Raw genomic sequence first — 12,665 nt, 5'->3', positions numbered from 1 at the left:
TCTCTCTCTCTCTCTCTCTCTCTCTCTGTGTCTCTCATGAATAAATAAATAAAATCTTTTAAAAAATGAAATGATCATATGGATTTTGTCCTTTCTCTTGTTGATGTGATGCATCACACTGATGATTTGTGAGTATTGAACCACCCTTGCACTCCAGGAATAAATCCCACTTGATCGTGGTACATGATGTTTTTAATATACTATTGCATTCAGTTTGCTAATATTTTGTTGAAAATTGGTGCATATATGTTCATCAGAGATATTGGCCTATACTATTTTTTGTACTGTCTTTTAAGAAAAAAATTTTAGTAGGTTCTATGCCCAACTTGGGGTTTAATAAACATAGAGGGGGGAAATAGGAGAGGAAAACTGAGAAATATACGCTTGAGAACAAACTGATGGTTACCAGAGGGGAGGTGGGCAAAGGGATGGTTAAATAGATGATGGGGATTAAGGAGGGCACATATTGTGATAAGCAATACAGCTGCTGTATATAAGTCTTGAAACACTAAATTCTATACCTGAAACTAATATTAAACTGTATGTTAACTAACTGGAATTTAAATAAAAACTCAGGAAAAAAAAATCAAACTCACAACCCCTAGATCAAGAGTGGCATGCTCTACTGACTGAGCCAGGCAGGCTTCCCTTTTATAGTGGTCTTTATCAGGATAATTCTGGCCTAGAAGAATGAATTTGGATGCTTTCCTTCCTCTTTTATTTTTTGGAATAGTTTAAGAAGAATAGGTATTAATTATTTTTTAACTGTTTGGTAGATATCATCTATGAAGCTTCTGGTTCTGGACTTTCATTTGTTTGGAGTAGATTACTGATCTAATTTCATTGCTAGTAATTGGTCTGCTCAAATTTTCTATTCCTGTTTCAGTTTTTGGAGGTTATACTTTTCTAGGAATTTATCTATTTCTTCTGTATTGTCCAATTTGTTAGCATACAAATTTGTCATAATATACTCTTATAATCCTTAGTATTTCTGTGGTGTTTATTGTTATTTCTCCTCTTTCGTTTCTGATTTTTCTCTTTGAGTCCTCTTTTATTTTTCTTTTGATAGGTATGGCTAAAGGTATATCAATTTTGTTGGTTTTGGGACGCCTGAGTGGCTCAGCAGTTGAGTGCCTGCCTTTGGCTCAGGGCGTGATCTCGGAGTCCCAGGATCAAGTTCCACATCAGGCTGCCTGCATGGAGCCTGCTTCTCCCTCTGCTTGTGTGCTTCTCTCTGTGTGTCTCTCATAAATAAATAAATGAAATCTTTAAAAAAAATTTTTTTTGTTGGTCTTTTCAAAGAACCAGCTCCTGGTTTCGTTGATCTGTTCCATGTTTTTTTTTTTTTTCAGTTTCTGTTTCACTTATTTCTCCTCTAATCTTTATTATCTCCTTCCTTCTACTGGTTTTGGGCTTCATTCTTTTTCTAGCTCCTTTTGGTGTAAGGCTAGTTTATTTAAAGTTTTTCTTGCTTTTTAAATTAATCTTTTCTCTTAGAATAGCTTCTGCTGCATCCCAAAGATTTTGGACTATTGTATTTTCATTTTCATTTGTCTCCCCATGTATCTTTTTATTTCCTCTTTGATTTCCTAGTTGATGCATTCAGTATTTAGTAGCAAGTTATTTAACCTCCATGTATTTTTTCCTTCCAGATTTTTTCTTGTGGTTTATTTCTAGCTTCATACTACTGTGGTCAGAAAAGATGCAAGATATGCTTTCAATCCTTTTGAATTTGTTGACACTTGTTTTGTGGCCTAAAATACAATGTATTTTGGAGAATGTTCCATATGCACTTGAAAGAATGTGTATTTTGCTGTTTTTAGATGGAATGTTCTGAATATATCTATTAGGTATATCTGGTTCAATGCCATTGTTACCTTGTTGATTTTCTGTCTGAATGATCTGTCTACTGAAGACAGGTCTTAAAGTCCCCTGCTATTATTGTATTACTATTGATTTCTTCCTTTATGTTTGTTAGTAATTGCTCTATGTATTTGGGCACTCCCATGTTGGGTACATAGATGTTTACAATTGTTATCTCTTATTGGATTGTTCCCTTTATGATTATGTAGTATCCTTCTTTTTCTCGTTATAGTCTTTGTTTTAAAGCCTATAGTATTGCTACCTCAGCTTTCCTTTTGCTTCCATTTGCATGATAAATGTTTTTCTTTCTCTTCACTTTCAATCTGCATGTGTTTTTAAGTCTGAAAGGAGTCTCTTGGAGGCAGAATATAGATGGGTCTTGCTTTTTTATCCATTCATTCTATGCCTTTTTTTCAAAGATTTTATTTATTTATTCATGAGAGACACACAGAGAGGCAGAGACACAGGCCAAGGGAGAAGCAGGTTCTTGCAGGGAGCCCAATGTGGGACTCAGTCCTCGGACCCTGGGATCAGGCCCTGAGCCGAAGGCAGACGCTCAACTGCTGAGCCACCCAGGCATCCCCACTCTATGTCTTTTGATTGGTGCATTCAGTTTATTTACATTCAAAGTAATTATTTATAGGTATGTATTTATTGTTATTTTGTTACTTGCTTTAAAGTTCTATTTTGCAGTTCTCCATAACTATCTTCTTTTTCTCTCTTCGCTTGGGGTTTGATGACTTTCTTTAGTGAGATGCTTGGATTCCTTTCTCATTATTTTTTGCATATTTATTACAGGCTTTTGATTTGTGGTTACCATTTGGTTTATATATAAACCTATCCTATGCATATAGCAGTCTATATTGGGTTGACAGTTGCTTAAGTTTGTACCCATTTCTAAAAGCACTAAATTTTACCCTCCCCATGTTTAATGTGTAGTTTGTCATACTTTATATCCTTTTATTTTGTGAAAAACCTTGAGGGACTTTTTTTTTTATTTTTTAATTTTTATTTTTTATATGATAGGCACACAATGAGAGAGAGAGGCAGAGACAGGCAGAGGGAGAAGCAGACTCCATGCACAGAGCCTGATGCGGGACTCGATCCCAGGACTCCAGGATCATGCCCTGGGTGGAAGGCAGGCGCTAAACTGCTGAGGCACCAAGGGATCCCCCTTGAGTGACTTTTATAGACATAATTGACATTTACTACTTTTGTTCTTTAATCTCCATACTGGTTTTTATTTTTTTATTTTTTATTTTTTTCATACTGGTTTTTAATAAGGATAATCCACTACTTTTATTATGACTGTATGTACCTATGACATTTTTTCTTTCCATTTTTTTCCTTCCCTAATTTTCCTACTCCTAATTCAGGTCTTTTCTTTCCACTCAATGAATTCCCTTTGATGTTTCTTATAAAGCTGGTTCAGTGGTGATGAATTCCTTTAGCTTTCATTTGTCTAGAAACTCTTTATCTCTTATTCTACTCTGAATGATAGCCTTGCTAGATAGAGAATTCTTGGCTGCAGATTTTTCCTATTCAACACTTTGAATATATTATGTCACTCCATTCTGAATGTTTTTTTTAAAGATTCTATTTATTTATTCATTAAAGACAGAGAGAGAGAGAGAAAAAAAAAAAAGAGAGAGAGAGCCAGAGACACAGGCAGAGGGAGAAGCAGGCTCCATGTAGGGGGCCTGATGTGGGACTCGATCCTGGGACTTCAAGATCAGGCTTGGGGCCAAAGGCAGGCGCTAAGCCCCTGAGCCACCCAGGGATTCCCTTGCCACTCCATTCTGGTATGCAAAGTTTATGCTAAAAAATCAACAGATACCCTTATAGGGCTTCTCTTGTATGTAACTGTTTTCTTGTGTAACTGAAACCTGCACAACAACTTTAACCCTTGTATGCTGTCCTTGGTCTAATAGCCTCCCTTAACAGGCCTTCTCACCACCGAAAACCTTTGTCTTTAGCTGAAGATGGTATTTAAAGTGATTATTTGGGCCATTTTAGAGAACTAAGCAGTATTCCTGAGTATCTCCTATGTACAAAGCATGTATAGATGTTATTAAGCTTGTTTTTCTCCTATTAAAAAAACTCTTTATAACTATTTTCTGCCATTTAAATTATTGTGTGTCTTGGTGTGGACCTCTTTTGGTTTATTTTGTTGGCAGGCTCTCTGTGCCTCCTAGATCTGAATGTCTGTTTCCTTCCCCAAGAATAGGAAGTTTTCAGCTATTATTTCTTCAAATAAATTCTCTGCCCTCTTTCTCTCTCTTCTTCTGGAATATCTATAATGCAAATGCTATTATGCTTGATGATGTCCCTGAGTTCCCTTAACTTTCCCTCATTTTTATTGTTTTTTTTTCTTTTTCCTATTCAACTTGGTTGCTTTCTATTACTCTGTCTTTCACCTCACAGATCTGTTCTTCTGCTTCCTCAGCAACTATTTATTCCTTTGTAATCTCAGTTATTGAGTTTTTCACCTTTGATTGGTTATGTATATATATTTTAAGATTTTATTTTTTTTATTCATGAGAGACAGAGAGAGTGACAGAGACACAGGCAGAGGGAGAAGCAGGCTCCCCATGGGAGCCTGATGCAGGACTAGATCTTGGGATCCTGGGATCATGCCCTGAGCCAAAGGCAGAAGCTCAGCCATTGAGCCACCCAGACATCCTTCTTTTTATATTTTCTATCTTTTTGTTGAAGGTCTCACTGAGAACTTCCAGTCTTTTCTCAAGCCAACATCTTTATGACCAGCATATTGCTTATCTCTTTAATCTAGCTCCTTTGTTGTAACTTTGCACTGTTCTTTCATTTGGTACATATTCCTCTCTCTTCTCATTTTATCTAACTCTGTTTGTTTCTATGTATTAGGAAAGTTAGCTGTGTCTCCTGATCTTGAAAGTAGTGGCCCTTTTAAGAAGAGACCCTAGCGTGCCCTGTAATGCAATGTCCCCTATTCACCAGAACCTGGTACTTCAAAAGTATCTTCTTCTTTTTTTTTTTTTTCAAAAGTATCTTCTATGTGTGTTATATGCACTCTACTTTAGGCACCCTACTGAGGGGTGGGGGAGAAAAATATTGCCTGTGAGCTCTTCTGTTCTTGGAGAAGTCTCCTAAAGATCACTGCCCTTCCAATGCATGTTTTGAGATTAGTAAGTAAATCTCCTTCCTGTATACTATAGATACTTTTCAAACTGCTGCTTCTAAGCTGTATCTCTGGTATAGTTTGTTATGCAATCTCTTTAAGGAAAGGGACAGCTTCTTATTGCCCTCCAGCTCTCTCAGAGTCAAGTCTCCTGATTTTTTTTTAAGTAGGCTCCACACCCAGCATGGAGCCCAATGCAGGGCTTGAACTCATGACCCTGAGCTAAAATCAAGAATTGGATAAAGGGGAAAACTTTTTCACCATTGATGGGAATGCAAGCTGGTGCAGCATTCTGGAAAATAGTGTGAAAGTTCCTCAAGAAGTTAAAAATAGAGCTACCCTACAACCCAGCAATTGCACTTTTAGGTATTTATCCTAAAGATATAGATGTAGTGAAACGACAGGACATCTGCACCCCAATGTTCATAGCAGCAATGTCCACATGCAAACTGTGGAAGGAGTTGAGATGTCCTTTGACAGATGAATGGATAAAGAAGATGTGGCATATATACATACACAATGGAATACTACTCAGCCATCAGAAAGAATGAATAGCTACCATTTACATCAACATGGATGGAACTGGAGGGTATTATGGTGAGTGAAATAACTCAATCAGAGAAAGACAACTATCATATGGTTTCACTCATATGTGGAATATAAGAAATAATGAAAGGGAAGTGGGGGAAACTGAGTGGGGAAAAATTAGAGAGGAAGACAAACCATGAAAGATTCCTAACTCTGAGAAACAAACAAAGGGTTGCAGGGGTGGGGGTGAATGGGAGGATAGGGTAACTGGGTGACAGGCATTAAGAAGGGCAAGTGATGTGATAAGCAATGAGTGTTATACTATACGTTGGCAAAATGAATTTAAATAAAATTTAAAAAAAGAGTTGGATGCCCAACTGACTTAGCCAGCCGGTGCCTTTCAAGTCTCCTGATTTTTAAAAGTCCCACTGATTGTAAAAATTCATGTCTGTCTGGTTTTCAAAACCAAATGTTATAGGGACTTGTCTTCTAGTGCAGGCCCCCTGTATCTCAGGTGTCTGGCGTTGGGTCTACTCCTCTTCCTTTTTATGCTTATGGTGTCCCTCCCATTTGTGGGTAGTTTTTTTAAATTTAGAATTTATTTTATTAAATATTCTAGGTGGCATGTGATAAACTGAACTTCTGTTGGTTTGCAGCTTAATGATTCATGTAACTGTGGCAGTGCTTAATTTGGTTCCCCCTGACCAGGACTATTTTTTCCTACAGTTTTTGATGTGGTCTCCTCTCTACAATTAATTGTGGAGCGTCTGTTCAGCTAGTCTTTGGTTCATTTTCTGGGTTACTTACACTGATGTGACTATTATCTAGGTGTATCCATAGGGTGAGATGAGTTTAGGATCTTCTGACTCTGCCATCTTCCCAGGCTTCCCTCTTAGATCTATTTTTTTTTTTTTTGTGGTGTCTCTCTACTTCTTGAAATGATTACTAATATGTCTCCAACTATAGCTATTTTACCTTTTCTCCTTCTAGTTTTATTCATTTTTGCCTTATGTATTTTGAAATCCTTTTCTTAAGTACATACACACTTAGGTTTATTATGTCTTTTCAGTGGACTGTCTTTTTGTTGATCTTTGATTATAATATAATTATGCTAGCCATCTTTTGATTTTTGTTTGTATGATCTATCCTTTTACATATGACAATTTGTATTTTTACAGGTTTTTGGATCATTTGCTTCTAATTAATTATATGACTGGATTATGCTCAACCATATTACTAGTTGTTTTCTAGTTGTTTCACCTGTTTTCTTTTTCCCCTCTTTTTCTATTATTAGATTGATTATTTTTATAATTTGATATTTATCTTTGCCATTGGCTTATTATATACATACTTTAAATTTTTTTAGTGATTGTCCTATGATTTTTTTTGTCCTATGATTTTTAATAGACATATTTGTTATTTACATTTTACCTTCAAACAGTACTATGTCACTTCATGATAGAGTAGTTTCATAACAAATACTCCTAATTTCTTTTCCTATCTTTGTCATGGGAAATATGCTGTCATATATTTTAATTTTCATATGCTCTAAACCCATAGTACATTGCTACTATTTTAGCTTTAGACAATAAATTATTATTATTTTTAATAAAATAATTTTTATTGGTGTTCAATTTACCAACATACAGAATAACACCCAGTGCTCATCCCGTCAAGTATCCCCCTCAGTGCCCGTCACCCACTCACTCCCACCCCCTTCCCCACCTCCCCTTCCACCACCCCTAGTTCATTTCCCAGAGTTAGGAGTCTTTATGTTCTGTCTCCCTTTCTGATATTTCCTACACATTTCTTCTCCCTTCCCTTATATTCCCTTTCACTATTATTTATATTCCCCAAATGAATGAGAACATACACTGTTTGTCCTTCTCCGATTGACTTACTTCACTCGGCATAATACCCTCCAGTTCCATCCACGTTGAAGCAAATGGTGGGTATTTGTTGTTTCTAATGGCTGAGTAATATTCCACTGTATACATAAACCACATCTTCTTTATCCATTCATCTTTCGATGGACACCGAGGCTCCTTCCACAGTTTGGCTATTGTGGACATTGCTGCTATAAACATCGGGGTGCAGGTTAGACAATAAATTATTGTATAAAGTGATTAAAAACAAGAAAAATATATTTACCTTCATCTTAATAATTTTTAGACATCTTTTTGTGGATCCAAATATCTGTCTGGAATTATAGCCCTTCCTCTTAAACTCTTTTAACAGTTCTTCTGTTATAGGTCAACTGGCACTGAATTTGCTGTTTTTGTTTTGTGAAAATTATATTTACAAATGATCCCTGACTTAAAATGGTCCAACTTAGGATTTTTTTTTTCTTAAAAATAGTGTGAGGATATATATTCAGTAGAATCATTCTCTGAATTTTGATCTTTTCCTAGGCTAGCAATATAAACCTGTGATTTGATATCTTTTTTTTTGAAAACTCTCAGCTATTTTTCTTAACATTTATTTAAAAATTATTTAAATTCAATTAGCCAACATATAAGACATCATTAATTTCAGATGTAGAGTTCAGTAATTCATCAGTTGCATGGAGAGTACCCAGAGCTCATCACATCACGTGCCCTCCTTAATACTCCTCACCCAGTTACTCCACCCCCGCACCCACCGCCTCTCTAGCAACCCTCAGTTTCTTTCCCATAGTTTATAAGGCTCTTATGGTTTGTCTCTGTCTCTGATTTCTTTCCATTCAGTTTTCCCTCCCTTGCCTGATGATCCTCTGCACTGTCTCTTATATTTCTAATTAGTTCTTCACATTTTGTACTTTGTTATCTCATCTTCTTCTAAGTTTCTAATTACATGTATGTTAGGCTATTTGATACTGTCACACACCTCTTGAATATTTTGGGTTTTTTTCCACTCTTTTTAATTTTTGTGTTATAGTAGTGTAATTTCTATTGACCTATCTTCCAGTTCATTGATTTCTACCCCTCCCCCACCCCAGGATATGTTTAATCTACTTATGAGCTTATTGGGAGGCATTCTTCATTACTGTTACCATTTTTATTTCTAGTATTTCACTTGTCTTTTTCCTATAGTTTCCTCTCTGTCCAATTGAAATTACCTAACTTTTGATGCACATTACCTATATTTTCTGCTAGAGCCTTTTACATATTAATCAGAATTATTTAAAATTCCCTGATAAGGTAAACATATGGTTTATCATTTTGTCTTTTTTTATTTTTTTTACATGACTCCTAATTTTTGGTTTTGAGTTACACATTGTGTGTATGACAGAAGAGACTGAGGAATATAGTGTTATGTCTGGAAATGGTCATGATCTAGTATCTATAATTTTGAAAAAATTCTCATTGACCTCACTTTTCTTCCAGTTATTACCACACTTCCCTTCAGTTATTACTTCCAGTTTTCAAAAGAATTTTCTCTAAAGAATCATCTGTAAAAGTTGTCTTTACTTCTCAAGTTTATTTCTTAAGCCCATTGTAATCTGGCCTCCATCCCACTTCCTCTGGAATTGTTCTCCATAAAGTCTCCAACAATGTAGATGGTCTCTTATCTACTCTAATTTTATTCAGTCTCTCAGCTGTTTTGGAGGAGATCCTCAAGAAGACATGACTGCTGGCTGAGCTAGACCCTGGCAATCAGAGGTTCTTTACCCCTTCCCCCGTTCTTAGAATGTGAATTTTGCTTGCCTTCCCTACTCCCAGAAGCTGCCCCAAAGACACAGTCTTGAAACAGTGATGTGGTGTTGAGACCACTTGGATGGTACACACAAGTGAACCCAGTTAAAGCCTCTATATAAACTTCTAAGATTTGGCAGATTGGCAGATATGTATGGAGATCTACTCATCTTGTGGCCACCCAAGACAAGTCTTAAATGTAAACTCCTTTGCTTTTTAAACCTGCCACCTATTGATCTGGAGTGGGCTGCCTCTTTCTTCAGGTCCCTGAAACCAGAGGCTGGTTTCAGATTATCTCCAGGAAGCTCTCAAGGAGGTTGCAACCAACAAGCTGCTTACTCTTTCTTTCTTGAAACAACTTCTTATGAGAGAGCCAGACATATACCCAATATTGATTCTCACCCTTATTATTTTTTTGAACAAAATCATGGTCTTGTTTAATGTAGCAGTGTGCTCAGCTGAAAAAAACATTTTTCTTTCAGGCTTCCTTGCATAGAGAGATGGTTGTTTGACTAAGTCCTGGCCAGTAAGATACAAGCAGGAGTTTCTGGGTAGAACTACCTTTAAGAGGCATAGGGGCTGACGCTATTGGCTTTTGCCCCTTGCTTGTTCTCCCTTTCCCCTTTCCCCCTTTCTTTTGGCCTGGAATGAATGCATTGTGGTTGAGATCCAGAAGCTCTTTTGCAACTGTGAGATGACCCTGAGGATACTAGCACACTATCACTTCTGCCTACATTCTGTTGGCCAAAGGCATGATTAAGTCCAGACTCATGTGACAATGGATAGGACTTATTATCCTATTTTAAGGAGAGAGAAACTAGTTTATTAAACCAGTCCATATAATTGCTCATTGCAGCAACCTAGGAGTCATCTCTGATGCCTCTGTTTTCATCACTCTCCACATCTAATCCATCAGGAAGTCCTGTTGAATCTGTTGTAAAAGTGTATACGGAATTCACACATTCTCTCTGCCACTGTAATCCAAGATACCATCACCTCTTGCCCAGGCTCCAAGAGTCTCTTAATTGGTCTTCTCCTTTTTACCTTTCCTCCTATTGATTTTACTCACTGCAGCAAGAGTGATTTTAAAATGAAAATCACTTTGCATTGTTCATTCACTTAAAAAATGACCTTACAGGGTACTTGGTTGGCTCCGGTAAGTGTCCAATTCTTGATTTCAGTTCAGGTCATGATCTCAGGGTTGTGAGATGGAGTCTGCTTAAGATTCTCTCTCCCTCTTCCATTGCCCCTTCCCTTACTCCTGCTGTCTTTCTCAAAAAAAAGAAAAAAAAAGACTTTATATTGCATTTAGAATAAAATTTGAATTCCTAATAATAGCATTTAAGGCTATATATTATCCACTCTCTCTGCCTGTCTCTCTAATCTCATCATATTCTGGTTTCTTCTTCATTCACTATATTTCAGCTGCGTTTTATTTCAGTAACTTAAGCTTTCTAAACTTTCATATTTCATTGCCTTTGCATATGTTGTTATATCTTTCTAGAATGCTCTTTCCTTAATTCTGCCATGACTAGCTCACTCTCACTCTTTAAATCTTTGTTAATGTATCATTTTCTCAGATCAGTCTTCCCTTACCTTCCTCTTTAAAGTTGATCCCCTTGCTTTTCTCTACCTAGCTCTTTGCTGGATTCTGTCATGACTCTTATTTTTCTGTTTACTTACCTCCTCAAATAGAGTGTAAGCACCATGAAGGCAAGAGACATTCCTATTATTCACTGTTGTATACCCATACCTGACTTTGACCCTGGTACTTTGTAGGTTTTAGACAAAAATGTTGGGTGAGTGAGTGAATGAATAAATGAGATAATTAAGTTCTGATCCAGGACAGTAGCCATGGGCAAGAAGGGAAAGAATATTTGAAAATTTTAAGACCTAGGTTAAATGCCCAGTCCTCTCTGAGGCCTCTTCTTATCTCTCCAGTCAGAAATTGAGTATAATGTCCCATGTGAGCATCCTCTAATTTCTATTTGTGTTTCACTTGTGGTACTTAACATGCCCTCTTACAGTGATTGTTCTTAATTATTTATCTTTCCGTCAGATTTTTACTTATCTTAATTCAAAGACTACATTTTATTTGTCTGTCTCCCATAATATGCAGCATTGTCATGCAGTAGACTGAATATATGTGTTGAATGAAAGAATGAGGGAATAATCTGAAAATTTTCCAGTTCTAGGAAAAGGAGAAGGGGTTTCCATAGATTGAGTACCTGGGTAGCTTCCCTGTGATTCAACCTCTTGGGGAGGAGCTCATCCTGCTTGAAAGTTTTCCAAACTCATTACAAAGGTTCTTTGTCCAGGGCATAAACCTGCCATATTTTACTTTCTGAAGTAAACCAAAGAAAGGTACAAATAATAGACTGATCTTCCAGATTTACTAATCTGAAGTAAAAGCCTGCTATTCCCTCAGTGAATTATAATACAGATCATTTGAACATTTCCCAGCACATCCCATGTTAGCCAATAGAAATGACTGTGAACTTCCAAACTTTGCTACCTGGGGAAGCCTAGTAATAGTGTTGAGCATACTCTGAGGAGGTACTTGGGTCCCAGCCAGTCTCTGTCCAGGCTGAGTCCCTCATCCTCCCTCCTTCTGTGGTGTCTGTGGGAATAGACCTTACGGGAGAAGAAGGTAGAGTTGAACTGAGACTGTCAGGGCCTCATTAGCTTTGCTACTTAGAGATTTCCCCAAAGTTCCAAGGGTGGAAATCCCCACAGGCAGCTTTACTTTAGATCAATTAATGTCAGCCTCAGTTTTGCTTTTATCCTAAATAAGTCTCAAGAGGTTAGTTAGAAAGATGCCTGCAGGAACTCCCCAAGTGACAGCCTAAAGAGAATCAGAAGCAGCAGGGATTTATTAAAAAAAGTGGGCAAAGGGCACATGTCCAGGAGGTGTCCCTACAGATCTTGTTGCAAGCATCCTGAGTAATCTAGCAACTCTAGGGCCAGCTCTCTCTGCTATGTAATTTAAGGACTGTCCCTGGAATACCCTCTTTACTCCTACCCTAAATCTTTGCCTTGTAGTCATTTCTGGATTAGTTAGGAGAGGCTGGTCTCTGACTTTGGGACATCTTTGTTAACATGCACTTCTCTAATCTACACAAATCACCAATAACCAGATTAAATCCCCTTCTGGAAATAAGACTTTCATCTCATCATACCCTGCATCACAGATTGTTTCCAAAACAAAAAGAACCCAAACAAAACAATTATTCAAAAACCAAACTGTTAAGTAAGATATGGAACATCTATAGAATGGCATTTTATATACCAAAAATATGATAACCATGAAAATATTATGGAAACTATTTTCTAATTATTTTCCTTTACATTTTTCTATTGCTTTAATAGCATGTATCACTATCATAATAAGGAAAAAACACATTAAAATGGTAATGGAGCCATTTAGTTAATAGTTATTTAGT

General features: G+C 36.8%; 1 long non-coding RNA gene across 1 annotated transcript in view; it reads right to left on the bottom strand.

Annotated features, from left to right (window-relative positions):
• Positions 1–11,562, bottom strand: part of LOC140617179 (uncharacterized) — a 38,740-nt gene extending 27,178 nt beyond the window's left edge. The window contains exon 1 of the long non-coding RNA XR_012017392.1: positions 7,450–11,562. This is a non-coding gene — a long non-coding RNA (uncharacterized lncRNA). The remainder of the gene's footprint in view (positions 1–7,449) is intronic.
• Between the last annotated feature and the right edge of the window lie 1,103 nt (positions 11,563–12,665).

The sequence above is a fragment of the Canis lupus genome, chromosome 25, assembly GCF_048164855.1.
Source record: "Canis lupus baileyi chromosome 25, mCanLup2.hap1, whole genome shotgun sequence".
NCBI lineage: Eukaryota > Metazoa > Chordata > Mammalia > Carnivora > Canidae > Canis > Canis lupus.
This window is presented reverse-complemented; position numbering and strand designations above follow the sequence as displayed.